We start from the raw sequence: 15,610 nt of genomic DNA on the forward strand, positions 1-15,610 counted from the left end.
AAGAGAAGAGGGATTTGATAAACAGAAACAAAAACTGATATGTATATAGAAGAAGTTATGTCTAAAGAGACAGAGAAGTAATTTAGGTAACACCCTCCCGCAAGCTAGAATTGTGTAAAAATATTTGTTGAGTTATTACACCTTTTATACTATGTAATCTTTATGTACTCTCACTAAAAAATAATTACACTGATAAATCTATTATTGATAAAAAAATAATTTAGTTAACACTCTCCCGCAAGCAAGAATTGTGTAAAAATATTTGTTGAGTTATTACACTTTTTATACTATGTAATCTTTATGTACTCTCACTAAGAAATAATTACACTGATAACACCCTCCCGCAAGCTGGAATTGTGTAATTCTAACAATTCAAACTTGGCCCGGTGGTTTTCCCGATAAAAACCCAGTAAATCCTTTCTCTTTTGTCAAACACAAATTTGGCTTCTTTCTTCAAATCGCAGAATCCGTCTAGGAACACCATTCCACGGTGGCCAGCGCCGTCGCCGTCACCTCCATGAGCAGCTGCATCTCCATCACCATCTCGTAGCAATCGATCTTCTTGTTGATCTTCTCCACAACGGCAAGGTACAAAGCATACAACAAACCTTCGCTAATGGTGCAAAAGAATCCGATGAAGTACTCCCTCTCCGTTAGACTTTTTGGTCTTTCTCTATTGGAATTCAATGTGAGAAGGATGTAGCACAACGTGATGAGAATCACGGTGGTGAGATTCCAAAATGTTATCTTTTGCTTCCCCATGATGACAGAGAGAACAAGATTGAAACCAAGTTGGGAAGAAAGAAGAAGTGATGAGGTTGAAACTAGAAGATATGAAGCGGCATATGAAAAAATAACATTATTGATTTCGAGTATGATTCCAAGAAAGATCAATAAAGTTAGAATCTTTCTATTGAAATCAGTAAAAGGTTTTCGGATGGTGGATTTGAGTATAGAATATGGAATAAAAATGGGGATAAGTAAAAGGGAAAAACCCGAACACTGAAGTCAGGTTGAATGCCATTCGCTTGCACCTTTCTGGGTGAAATAATATTTTGAAAGTATGGTTGAAGAGACCGAATCCACAACAAGAAGAAAGTAACTCAGAACCAGCATGTACCTCTTGTTTCTGGTAAATTTTTGATCTGTTGCAAGCAGTTCTTCTTGTCTTTCCTTGTTGCCCATTTCTGATGATTCTGCTTATTCTTTTTTTTCAATGTTGATTTCGTAGTTTTTGTCTTCTTCTTCAATGTTGATTTCGTCGTTTTTGTTCGTTGGAACCACTGGCTCTTATGACGTAGTATTCTTCAAGAAAATGAAGAGGGATTTGATAAATAGAAACAAAAAACTGATGTGTATGTAAAAGAAGTTATGTCTAAAGAGACAGAGAAGTAATTTAGATAACACCCTCCCAGAAGCTAGAATTGTGTAAAAATATTTGTTGAGTTATTACACCTTTAACACTATGTACTCTTTATGTACTCTCACTAAAAAATAATTACACTGATAAGTCTATTCTTGATAAAAAATAATAATTTAGTTAACACCCTCCCGCAAGCTAGAATTTTGTAAAAATATTTGTTGAGTTATTACATCTTTTATACTATGTATTCTTTTATGTACTCTCACTAAAAAATAATTACACTAATAAGTATATTATTGATAAAAAAAATAATTTAGGTAACACCCTCCTGCAAGCTAGAATTGTGTAAATCTAACAATTCAAACTTAGAAACATTAGCAAGAAAAGGACCCGGTGGTTTCCCCGATCAAAACCCAATAAATCCTTTCTCCTTTGTCAAACACCAATTTGGCTTCTTTCTTCAAATACCAGAATCCGTCTAGGAACACCATTACAACGGTGGCCAGCGTCGTCGCCGTCACCTCCATGTCCAGCTGCATCTCTATCACCATCTCGTAGCAATCAACCTTCTTGTTGATCTTCTCCACAACGGCAAAGTACAAAGCATACAACAAACCTTCGCTAATGGTGCAAATGAATCCGATGAAGTACTCTCTCTGTTTGACTTTTTGGTCTTTCTCTACTGGAATTCAATGCGAGAAGGATGTAGCTCAACGTGGTGAGAATCACGGTGGTGTGAGATTCCAAAATGTTATCTTTTGCTTCCCCATGATGACAGAGCGAACAAGATTGAAACCAAGTTGGGAAGAAAGAAGAAGTGATGAGGTTGAAATGAGAAGATATGAAGCAGCATATGAAAAAATAACATTATTGATTTCGAGTATGATTCTAAGGAAGATCAATAAAGTTAGAATCTTTCTATTGAAATCAGTAAAAGGTTTTCGGATGGTGGATTTGAGTATAAAATATGGAAGAAAAATAGGGATAAGTAAAAGGGGAAAACCCAAACACTGAAGCCAGGTTGAAAGCCATTCGCTTGCACCTTTGTGGATGAAATAATATTTTGAAAGTATGGTTGAAGAGACCAAACCCACAAGAAGAAGAAAGTAACTCAGAACCAGCATGTACCTCTTGTTTCTGGTAAATTTTTGATCTGTTACATGCAATTCTTCTTGTCTTTCCTTGTTGCCCAATTCTGATAATTCTGCTTATTCTTCTTGTTCAATGTTGATTTCGTCGTTTTTGTTGGCTCTTGTGACATAGTATTCTCCATGAAAGAGAAGAGGGATTTGATAAACAGAAACAAAAACTGATATGTATATAGAAGAAGTTATGTCTAAAGAGACAGAGAAGTAATTTAGGTAACACCCTCCCGCAAGCTAGAATTGTGTAAAAATATTTGTTGAGTTATTACACCTTTTATACTATGTAATCTTTATGTACTCTCACTAAAAAATAATTACACTGATAAATCTATTATTGATAAAAAAATAATTTAGTTAACACCCTCCCGCAAGCAAGAATTGTGTAAAAATATTTGTTGAGTTATTACACTTTTTATACTATGTAATCTTTATGTACTCTCACTAAAAAATAATTACACTGATAACACCCTCCCGCAAGCTAGAATTGTGTAATTCTAACAATTCAAACTTGGCCCGGTGGTTTTCCCGATAAAAACCCAGTAAATCCTTTCTCTTTTGTCAAACACAAATTTGGCTTCTTTCTTCAAATCGCAGAATCCGTCTAGGAACACCATTCCACGGTGGTCAGCGCCGTCGCCGTCACCTCCATGACCAGCTGCATCTCCATCACCATCTCGTAGCAATCGATCTTCTTGTTGATCTTCTCCACAACGGCAAGGTACAAAGCATACAACAAACCTTCGCTAATGGTGCAAAAGAATCCGATGAAGTACTCCCTCTCCGTTAGACTTTTTGGTCTTTCTCTATTGGAATTCAATGTGAGAAGGATGTAGCACAACGTGATGAGAATCACGGTGGTGAGATTCCAAAATGTTATCTTTTGCTTCCCCATGATGACAGAGAGAACAAGATTGAAACCAAGTTGGGAAGAAAGAAGAAGTGATGAGGTTGAAACTGGAAGATATGAAGCGGCATATGAAAAAATAACATTATTGATTTCGAGTATGATTCCAAGCAAGATCAATAAAGTTAGAATCTTTCTATTGAAATCAGTAAAAGGTTTTTGGATGGTGGATTTGAGTATAGAATATGGAAGAAAAATGGGGATAAGTAAAAAGGAAAAACCCGAACACTGAAGCCAGATTGAAAGCCATTCGCTTGCACCTTTGTGGGTGAAATAATATTTTGAAAGTATGGTTGAAGAGACCAAACCTACAACAAGAAGAAAGTAACTCAGAACCAGCATATACCTCTTGTTTCTGGTAATTTTTTTATCTGTTGCATGCAGTTCTTCTTGTCTTTCTTTGTTGCCCATTTTCGATGATTCTGCTTTTTCTTCTTCTTCAATGTTGATTTCGTAGTTTTTGTCTTCTTCTTCAATGTTGATTTCGTCATTTTTGTTCGTTGGAACCACTGGCTCTTGTGACGTAATATTCTCCATGAAAGAGAAGAGAGATTTGATAAACAGAAACAAATAACTGATGTGTATGTAGAAGATGTTATGTCTAAAGAGACAGAGAAGTAATTTAGGTAACACCCCCCGCAAGCTAGAATTGTGTAAAAATATTTGTTGAGTTATTACACCTTTTATACGATGTACTCTTTATATACTCTCACTAAAAAATAATTACACTGATAAGTCTATTATTGATAAAAAAATAATTTAGTTAACACCCTCCCGCAAGCTAGAATTGTGTAAAAATATTTGTTGAGTTATTACACCTTTTATACTATGTACTCTTTATGTACTCTCACTAAAAAATAATTACACTCATAAGTCTATTATTGATAAAAAAAATAATTTAGGTAACACCCTCCCGCAAGCTAGAATTGTGTAAATCTAACAATTCAAAATTGGAAACATTAGCAAGAAAAGGACCCGGTGGTTTCCCCGGTCAAAACCCAGTAAATCCTTTCTCCTTTGTCAAACACCAATTTGACTTCTTTCTTCAAATCCCATAATCCGTCTAGGAACACCATTACCACGGTGGCCAGCGTTGTCGCGTCACCTCCATGTCCAGCTGCATCTCTATCACCATCTCGTAGCAATCAACCTTCTTGTTGATCTTCTCCATAACGGCAAGGTACAAAGCATACAACAAACCTTTGCTAATGGTGCAAATGAATCCGATGAAGTACTCTCTTTCCGTTAGACTTTTTGGTCTTTCTCTACTGGAATTCGATTCGAAAAGGATGTAGCTCAACGTGATGAGAATCACGGTGGTGAGATTCCAAATGTTATCTTTTGCTTCCCCATGATGACAGAGAGAACAAGATTGAAACCAAGTTGGGAAGAAAGAAGAAGTGATGAGGTTGAAACTAGAAGATATGAAGCGGCATATGAAAAAATAACATTATTGATTTCGAGTATGATTCCAAGAAAGATCAATAAAGTTAGAATCTTTCTATTGAAATCAGTAAAAGGTTTTCGGATGGTGGATTTAAGTATAAAATATGGAAGAAAAATGGGGATAAGTAAAAGGGGAAAATCCGAACACTGAAGCCAGGTTTAAAGCCATTCGCTTGCACCTTTGTGAGTGAAATAATATTTTGAAAGTATGGTTGAAGAAACCGAACCCACAACAAGAAGAAAGTAACTCAGAACCAGCATGTACATCTTGTTTTTGGTAAATTTTTTTTCTGTTGCATGCAGTTCTTCTTGTCTTTCCTTGTTGCCCATTTCTGATGATTCTGTTTCTTCTTCTTCTTCATTGTTGATTTCGTAGTTTTTGTCTTCTTCTTCAATTTTGATTTTGTCGTTTTTGTTCGTTGGAGCTCTTGTGACGTAGTATTCCCCATGAAAGAGAAGAGAAATTTGATAAACAGAAACAAAAAACTGATGTGTATGTAGAAGAAGTTATGTCTAAAGAGACATAGAATTAAGTGAAAAACTAATGTGCATGTAGAAGAAGTTATGTCTAAAGAGACAGAGAATTAAGTGGTTGGATGTCAACACCTCACTGAACACGTCCCATAGTTAATTTACTCAAAGTCATATTTGAATAGGATGTGTTTCCATTGAGAAATTCTTGTATAAGCACAAGTTTGACAACTCACATTTAGGCATACTTGACATAAAAGTGGGTTCCACCAATTTTATGATATATTAACCAGTTTATCGGTCTTACCAACATTTTGAGAGCATGCCTAAATTTTTGGTTAACTAAAAACCATATTTGATTTTTGAATTAACCAAATCATGCAAAATTTTAAAATCAACCATAAGCCTCCTACACAATTTTTAATCATTTTTTTCTCTAACTCCGTAATATAACAAAAAAATTTCATTCAAAAATTAAAATTAACGCATCTCATTCAAAAATTTCTGTATTCTAAAATCACTCAATTTTTATCATAATCTTTTAGTCTAACAAAGAATTATTGTCACAAAAAAACTCTTTTTTTTTCATTTAATTTAAATTATTTTGAATAAATTAAAATTTTACACAATTCACTCCAAAATAAAATATTAGAATGTAAAATTAGATGTTTGGCCAAATGAACTTTTACAATAGGCAATAGCTGCCTGAATGGAATTATTATTATTATTATTATTATTATTATAAGTAGCAATAGCAGTAGCAATAGTAGTAGCAGTAGCAGTAGTAGCAGTAGTAATAGTAGACAGTGGTTCATTTTTTGTGACAAAGCAAAACAAGAATATAAATAAGAAGAATTGAAGAAGAGAAATGTAACCACCTAGAATCGAAAAAAGTTTCTATAAATCTTCCTAGCAAAGATTGAAGATATTTCTAGGAAGAACCGAGAAAGTTATTGTGCTATGTAATTAGGGCTATCAAACGGGCTAGTCCGGCCCATTTAGGCCCGGCCCGTTAAGCCCGTGGGTTAAAAGGGGCTGACCCGTTTAAGCCCACTTTATTCGCGGGCTAGAATTTTCTAGCCCGGACCATTTATGGTCAGTCCGATGGGTTAAACGGACCAGCCCGTTTATCATTTTATTTTATTTTTTGAAAAATATTTTTGACAAAAAATACCACTTTTAGGTCAAAAACCATTAAAAATAATATTTTTTAGCTGATGGGTCGGATTTTCGGGTCGGATCGGGAGAAATATTTGCTAAAAGTGCTACTTTTTTAAAAAAAATTAAACGGGTTACCCGTTTAGCCCACGGGCTAGCCCGTTTAACCCGTCATTTTTTTCGGGTTAATCGGGCTCAACCTGTTTAGTCCGAATTTTAAACGGGCTTAATTTTAGAGGCAAAGCCTGCCCATTTAAACGGGTAAACGGGCTGGTCCGATGGGTTTAGCCCATTTTGACGGTCCTATATGTAATACTATAACTATCATAATTGCAGGTTTGCTAGTAGCTCTCTCTTGTTCTCTAATTTCGGTAACTGGGGTAGCTAAAGGCTGCCTTGGTTCCCGTTGTAATGTTACACGAATAATAATTACATCACCATGATTTTACTTTTGTCAATTTCATAAACGTGCGTAGTTTTTTAGCAAGTTCTTTTGCACCTTTGAAGGTGGTGACCAACACAACCAAGGATACGACACGGTTTTCCTTTTTTCGGTAGGAATCATTAAAGGGCGTAATGCAATGTATCTAAAGTCTAAACAAACATTACTTTCACTTTAACTCTCTTTTTAAAGCTTTAATTGCACGCCTTGACTCCATTCTGTATCCTTCACTCTCCTTTTTTTTTTCGTTTTGATTCTCTCTTCTAACTGAATTTTTCTTTCAAGTTTATACTCTTAATTGCATTGTTTGGGGTTGAGGGGATTTCAAAGTCCTCTGATTTACAATGCTCACTCAAGTTCTTTCCAATTTCTGTATTCTAAAATCACTCAATTTTTATCATAATCTTTTAGTCTAACAAAGAATTATTGTCACAAAAAAAAAAAACTCTTTTTTTTCGTTTAATTTAAATTATTCTGAATAAATTAAAATTTTACACAATTCACTCCAAAATAAAATATCAGAATGAAAAATCAGATGTTTGGCCAAATGAACTTTTACAATAGACAATAGCTGTCTGAATGGAATTATTATTATTATTATTATTATTATTATTATTATTATTATTATTATTATTATTATTATTATTATTATAAGCAGCAGTAGTAGTAGCATTAGTAGTAGCAGTAGCAGTAGTAGCAGTAGTAATAGTAGACAGTGGTTCATTTTTTGTGGCAAAGCAAAACAAGAATATAAATAAGAAGAATTGAAGAAGAGAAATGTAACCACTTAGAATCGAAAAAAGTTTCTATAAATCTTCCTAGCAAAGATTGAAGATATTTCTAGGAAGAACCGAGAAAGTTATTGTGCTATGTAATTAGGGCTGTCAAACGGGCTAGCCCGGCTCATTTAGGCCCGGTCCGTTAAGCCCGTGGGTTAAACGGGCTGGCCCGTTTAAGTCCGCTTTATTCGCGGGCTAGAATTTTCTAGCCCGGACCATTTATGGTCAGTCCGATGGATTAAACGGACCAGTCCGTTTATCATTTTATTTTATTTTTTGAAAAATATTTTTGACAAAAAATACCACTTTTAGGTCAAAAACCATTAAAAAATAATATTTTTTTAGCTGATGGGTCGGATTTTCGGGTCGGATCGAGAGAAATATTAGCTGAAAGTGCTACTTTTTTTTAAAAAATGTAAAAAAAAATTAAACAGGCTACCCGTTTAGCCCACGGGCTAGCCCGTTTAACCCGTCATTTTTTTCGGGTTAATCGGGCTCAACCTGTTTAGTCCGAAATTTAAACGGGCTTAATTTTAGAGGCAAAGCCTGCCCATTTAAATGGGTAAACGGGCCGACCCGATGGGTTTAGCCCATTTTGACGGTCCTATATGTAATACTATAATTATCATAATTACAGATTTGCTAGTAGCTCTCCCTTGTTCTCTAGTTTCGGTAACCGGGGTAGCTAAAGGCTGTCTTGGTTCCCGTTGTGATGTTACACGAATAATAATTACATCACCATTATTTTACTTTTGTCAATTTCATAAACGTGCGTAGTTTTTTAGCAAGTTCTTTGGCACCTTTGAAGGTGGTGACCAAAACAACCAAGGATACGACACGGTTTTCCTTTTTCGGTAGGAATTATTAAAGGGCGTAATGCAATGTATCTAAAGTCTAAACAAACATTACTTTCACTTTAACTCTCTTTTTTAAGCTTTAATTGCACGCCTTGACTCCATTCTGTATCCTTCACTCTCCTTTTTTTTTCCGTTTTGATTCTTTCTTCTAACTGAATTTTTCTTTCAAGTTTATACTCTTAATTGCATTGTTTGGGGTTGAGGAGATTTCAAAGTCCTCTGATTTACAATGCTCGCTCAAGTTCTTTCCAATTTCTGTATTCTAAAATCACTCAATTTTTATCATAATCTTTTAGTCTAACAAAGAATTATTGTCCCAAAAAAAACTCTTTTTTTTTCTTTTAATTTAAATTATTCTGAATAAATTAAAATTTTACACAATTCACTCCAAAATAAAACATCAGAATGAAAAAAGCAGATGTTTGGCCAAATGAACTTTTACAATAGACAATAGCTACCTGAATGGAATTATTATTATTATTATTATTATTATTATTATTATTATTATTATTATTATTATTATTATTAGCAGTAGCAGTAGCAGTAGCAGTAGCAGTAGCAGTAGCAGTAGATAGTGGTTATTTTTTGTGACAAAGCAAAACAAGAATATAAATAAGAAGAATTGGAGAAGAGAAATGCAACCACCTAGAATCGAAAAAAGTTTCTATAAATCTTCCTAGCAAAGATTGAAGATATTTCTAGGAAGAACCGAGAAAGTTATTGTGCTATGTAAATGTAATACTATAATTATCATAATTGCAGGTTTGCTAGTAGCTCTCCCTTGTTCTCTAGTTTCGGTAACCAGGGTAGCTAAAGGCTGCCTTGCTTTCCGTTGTGATGTTACACAAATAACAACTACATCACCATGATTTTACTTTTGTCAATTTCATAAACGTGCGTAATTTTTTAGCAAGTTCTTTTGCACCTTTAAAGGTGGTGACCAACACAACCAAGAATACGACACGGTTTTTCTTTTTCGGTAGGAATCATTAAAGGGCGTAATGCAATGTATCAAAAGTCTAAACAAACATTACTTTCACTTTAACTCTCTTTTTTAAGCTTTAATTGCATGCCTTGACTCTATTCTGTATCCTTCACTCTCTTTTTTTTGTTTTGTTTTGATTCTCTCTTCTAACTGAATTTTTCTGTCAAGTTTATACTCTTAATTGCATTGTTTGGGGTTGAGGGAATTTCAAAGTCCTCTGATTTACAATGTTCGCTCAAGTTCTTTCCAATTTCTGTATTCTAAAATCACTCAATTTTTATCATCATCTTTTAGTTTAACAAAGAATTATTGTCCCAAAAAAAAACTCTTTTTTCTTTTAATTTAAATTATTCTGAATAAATTAAAATTTTACACAATTCACTCCAAAATAAAACATCAGAATGAAAAATCAGATGTTTGGCCAAATAAACTTTTACAATAGACAATAGCTGCCTGAATGGAATTATTATTATTATTATTATAATTATTATTATTATTATTATTATTATAAGTAGTATAAGTAGTAGTAGCAGTAGCAGTAGTAGTAGTAATAGTAGACCGTGATTCATTTTTTGTGACAAAGCAAAACAAGAATATAAATAAGAAGAATTGGAGAAGAGAAATGCAACCACCTAGAATCGAAAAAATTTTTTATAAATCTTCCTAGCAAAGATTGAAGATATTTCTAGGAAGAACCGAGAAAGTTATTGTGCTATATAAATGTAATACTATAATAATCATAATTGCAGGTTCGCTAGTAGCTCTCCCTTTTTTATCTAGTTTCGGTAACCGGGGTAGCTAAAGACTGCCTTGCTTCCCGTTGTGATGTTACACGAATAATAATTACATCACCATGATTTTACTTTTGTCAATTTCATAAACGTGCATAGTTTTTTAGCAAGTTCTTTTGCACCTTTGAAGGTGGTGACCAACACAACCAAGGATACGATACGGTTTTCCTTTTTCGGTAGAAATCATTAAAGGGCGTAATGCAATGTATCTAAAGTCTAAACAAACATACTTTTACTTTAACTCTCTTTTTTAATCTTTAATTGCTCGCCTTGACTCCATTATGTATCCTTCACTCTTTTTTTTTTTTTTTTGCCGTTTTGATTTTCTCTTCTAACTGAATTTTTCTGTTAAGTTTATACTCTTAATTGCATTGTTGGGGTTGAGAGAATTTCAAAGTCCTCTGATTTATAATGCTCGCTCAAGTTCTTTTCGATTTCTGTATTTTAAAATCACTCCATTTTTATCATAATCTTTTAGTCTAACTCAAGATGGCCCTGCTTGCTAATTCGTGCAACAAATCAAAATTCTAAATTTATGAGATTGCAGATCATTGATGCTTCATAAGAAGAATTTATTGTCCAAGCAAGCATAGGTTTGAAAGAATGAAAATAAAAGGAAGCAAAATAGCAAATGATAATGACACCACGTTGGTTGGTGCAATGAGGGTACCAAATCAAACCCATCCTCTTTTTTTCTAACTTCGTTTCATCAATTCCTCATTGACGTCTAAATAGTAATTGAGCAATGTTAGGGCCAGTAATTTTTGTGATTGGTAGCCATCAAATAGCCATCAACTAGTATTTTTACCTGTAATACTATTACGGGAATATAAATTTTTTAAAATTACGTCGATCCTGGTATTATAAATTATGATACAAAAAATTTATAACATTAAACTACTTTTATAAAATGGTCGTAAGAGGCAAAAGTCCCTGTCGACTAAGAAGACCAAAGTCTTAAACAAAATTAAATAATAAGTGTTTTAGTTATTATTTTCAAATGAAAGAATTTAATTTTTTACTTAATTTTAACATTCGTTATCTAAAATTTAAAAGAATTTAATGTGTATATTTTTATATTTGATTAGATATTAAGTTTGTTGTACAAATAGAAATAATTAATTTTTATGCTTGCTATTTAAAAATAATATTTTTTCTATATATATAAAAATATAATTAGATACTAACATAAAAAAAATTTATATTGATAGTTATAAAATTAACTTATTTTTTTTAAATAATTGAATCTTAATTTTAACTTTTAATCACAACATTAGTATTTTTTTAAAATTATATGTAATAAATCTTAAAAAAAAGTAAAAATATATATTAAAAAGATAAGCAGCAAAAATTTAAAATTAAATAAAAAATATATATATATAATAATATTTTTAATTTAAATTATATTATGTTGTTAATTCTATTTTTCGTAGAACTTAAAGGTAGAGAAAAATAAAGAATGAGAGAAAGGAGAGAGAAAGATAAAGAAGAAGAATGAGAGAGGGAGTTTGTTAATTTTGGAAGCTAAGAAAAATTTTTATTTTAATTATAATGAAAATATCTGGTGACACATTTTGATTTGTCAAATTACTAATATAAAATATGAATTATAAATTATATATAGAGTGGGAAGGATAAAGAAAAATAGAAAAAAAGAGAGAGGTAGATAAGAAAATATAAGAAGAATGTTTACTAATTTTAGAGGAAAATATTTTATCTAAATTTTAATAAGAGAGTGTCATGTGACATATTTTAGTTATTAAATTAGTTAGTAATATATAAATATAATATATAATATAGCTATATTTTAATTTTAATTTTAATTTAATTTAAATACAATTAGAGAATATTATGTTGTATATTTTGATTGTCAAATTCGTAATTAGTGATTGATAATGATATATAAGAGAGATAGAGTTCTTTAATTTTGGAGGGAAAGAGATAGAGAAAGGAAGAGAGAAGAGGGGAGAGTTCTTTAATTTTGGAGGGAAAGATTTGATTTCAATTACAATGAGAGAATGATATGTGGCACATTTTGGCCTTAAAATTAGAGATATATAATAGATATAATAGATGATGATTTAATGGTGTGAAATTGGTGTGAGATTTCATTCAATGGCTCACATTTCTCTGCTGGTTACATGCTGGCCAAAATTCAATAAAATTGCTGCCCCAAAACTTTTTCATAGTAAATTACTATTTACTATACGTGTTTAGTTAATGTGTATATTTAATAAGTTAAATTTGTGGAATATTCATTTTACTCATTTGCTTAATTAAGTAAATATTAAAAGTTTAAATTATATCTTAGGGGTAGAGTTAGATGAAATATTAAAGGGGATTAAAAATATTTATACAATAAAATTAGACTAAAATAAAATTTTAAAAAAGACTAAACTAAAATTTATATATAATTTATATATAAAAAATTAAAATTAGGGGACTATTACCCCCTTTTCTCTGTATGTAATTTTGCACCTGTTATATTTTATATACGTAATAATTTATTAATTAAAAATAAATTTTAAACAGATTTTAAATCATTGGCCTACCAGTCACCAAAAAAAAATCATTGGCCTACCACTAATTGAATTGAAGATATCATAAAAAACTAAAAAAAATAATTATATTGTATATTAAATATATATTTTAAATTTGAGAATATTAAGTAGATTGAATTTTTTAATAAATTTTAATAGATTTTTTTTGTAATATTTTTAAAATCTATTTTTAAATGTTAATAAGACTTTTTACTAGGCATACGTGTTAGGTTAAATCTTTTATAACTCACCGTAAAAAAAATAATACATCAGCTAGTTATACTAATAAGCCATTTTTAATTAATAATTAATAGGATAAAATGATTATAGAGATACATATTTAAATTTAATATTTTTTGTATATTTCTTTCATCCATTTAAAATTCAAAAATAATATCTCTAACCTCATACTAAAATCAATACTAATTAATTGTCTATGTAAATTATTTTTTAATTTAACAAAATAAAAAGAACGTCTGCTTGAATATTAAAAAATATTAATGTCAAAATGATATTTATTATAAAAGAAATGTAGTGGGGTTGAAAAAAAATTGCTGATATATATATAATTAAGCATTAATTAAGCATTAGTGGGTGAATATTGAATAGTGATGAAGAAAATAAAATTGAGGGTGAAATAGAAGGAAGAGGATGAAACATGTTGCTGAGATTTAAATAAGAAAAACAAAAATTAAAACGGTGGAAAAAAATGAATAAAAAATTTAAATGTTATCAATTGTAGTTATCGTAGAACTTGATATTGTTAGCTAAAAATATCAAAAGTAAATATAAAGTAATTAAGATGTATTAATTAAAATATTCAAAACTAATTAATCGAATAGTTAAAATTTGAATTATATATTATATTGGTCGAGATACAAACATTTAACATTTCTCAAGGAAAAAAAGATTTAACATTCCCAAGTTAATTAACCACATCATAATTGTTTTCTTCAAATAAAACCTTACTCTAATAAAATATGAGTAATTTTTTATGTGTCCGGCTAATTTAGGTTTAAACGTCAAAAATAGATTAACAAACTTAGAATAAAAAAAGTGTTCGCTTAAAATTGCTTTGAGGTCATATATGATGTCTCAATCACTAGAGTCAGCCAACTTCTTTTAGTTATGTCAAGTTCTGTTTTGTAATTATTGTCTTCAAGCTTCATGCTTCAAATTCAGATACCAACCAAGATTCTTCTATATCGCTCCAAAATTTTTTTCGCTTGTCACACTTTTTTATGATTAAACTTAAACCCTACGTCTAGAAAATTTACGCAGCGGAGGCAAATATAATATACAAGTAAAATAAGAGCAATTTTAATAAAGTATTTTTTTGAATTAGTTTGGATTGATTTTTAAAAAAATATTTAATTTTTTATTTTTAAAAAATATTGTTTAACAGATAAAAATTATTTTATATTTAGATAAACTTTTTAAAAAGAATTTTTACATATTAAAAATGTCTTTTGTTTTTATTTATTTTTTTAAAGTAGGGTATTGTTAGATTTAAAAAAAAATAATTTACTTTTTTTAATAAAGATATTTTTTTTAAAACGTATTTAAATAGATTTTAAATTGAATAAAAGTATTTTATTTTTTTAAAAGAATATTTTTTAACTCAAAAAAATCCATCCAAACTAACATTTTGAGTATTACTTTTGATTTTTAGATATAATCTTTAAAATGATACTTGTATCATTAACGAGATACTATATCATTTTAAAGAAAGACTAACATAATACATTCACTTGTATATCCATTAAATTTATTAAATAAATATTATAATATTGTTAATAAATTAAAATAAAACCAAGCATTGGAGTGACAAATTTTATATTGAATATCAAATCAATTTTTATTATATATGATCTCACAAATATTTATATGACACTTTGTAGGATTCAAAATGAAATGAAACTAAAATTAAGCATTGGAGATGCTCTAAAGAGTTTTGCATTGTTCTAAAGAAAAATTATGTAACTAATTTGAGTAGATTTAGTGGTTAGCTCACTAATTTGCTTAAATAAATATCAAAAGTTTGAATCATGCCTTGTATATACATTAATTAATTAATCAATAACAAACCCTTAAATAAAATTTAAATTTGCAATGAATTAATATTTGACTTGTCAAATCACAGAAATTGAAGAATACTATAAAAAAAATATCTCTTTTGGTCTTGGTTTTAAGGGTTTTGGTTTGATGATTTTTTTTGTTTTGTTTTGAATAAAGTAACAAATAAATTCCTGAAAATTTATACTTCGAACAGATTAGTTTTTTTAAAAAAATATCAATAAAATCATCTAAAATAATAAATATGGACAATATTACCTTTAATTTAGCCTTTATAATTATGATAAAAGATCTTAATTTAAACTAGCTTATCCATTTTTGTTATTTTAAAAAAAATTTATTATTATTTTTTTGAAGATTAATTTATTTAAAATATAAATTTGTAGAAATTTATTTGTTATTTTTTTTTTTTAATTTTTCATTTGACTTTGAGTAGCCAAGATGGTCTAATAAATTGACCACATTGTTATTGCTAATTGCCTTGAAAGGCAAGCATAGTATAAGACAAATGAAATGCTACGTTGTCCATTTAATTTATTGTTTCATCTTTCATGTTTCCACCCCTTTAAGCTTCATTCCTTTGTATCTATATATGCTTGTTACATAAATACAAACCTCACTAGTCACATGTTACTTAATGAGTTCAAGAGTGT

The 15,610-nt window shown here is 30.2% G+C and overlaps 4 pseudogenes; all 4 read right to left on the reverse strand.

Moving 5' to 3' along the window:
* Nucleotides 1–364: 364 nt before the first annotated feature.
* On the reverse strand, nucleotides 365–1,738 carry LOC107636796 (putative purine permease 4 pseudogene; annotated as a pseudogene).
* On the reverse strand, nucleotides 1,738–2,487 carry LOC148569088 (putative purine permease 4 pseudogene; annotated as a pseudogene).
* Nucleotides 2,488–3,002: 515 nt separating this feature from the next.
* Nucleotides 3,003–3,949, reverse strand: LOC107636795 (putative purine permease 4 pseudogene; annotated as a pseudogene).
* A 422-nt stretch (nucleotides 3,950–4,371) lies between these two features.
* LOC107636794 (putative purine permease 4 pseudogene) lies at nucleotides 4,372–5,188 on the reverse strand (annotated as a pseudogene).
* Nucleotides 5,189–15,610: the final 10,422 nt, after the last annotated feature.

This window comes from Arachis ipaensis, chromosome B4 (assembly GCF_059453495.1).
Source record: "Arachis ipaensis isolate K30076 ecotype BB chromosome B4, ASM5945349v1, whole genome shotgun sequence".
NCBI classification, from domain to species: domain Eukaryota; kingdom Viridiplantae; phylum Streptophyta; class Magnoliopsida; order Fabales; family Fabaceae; genus Arachis; species Arachis ipaensis.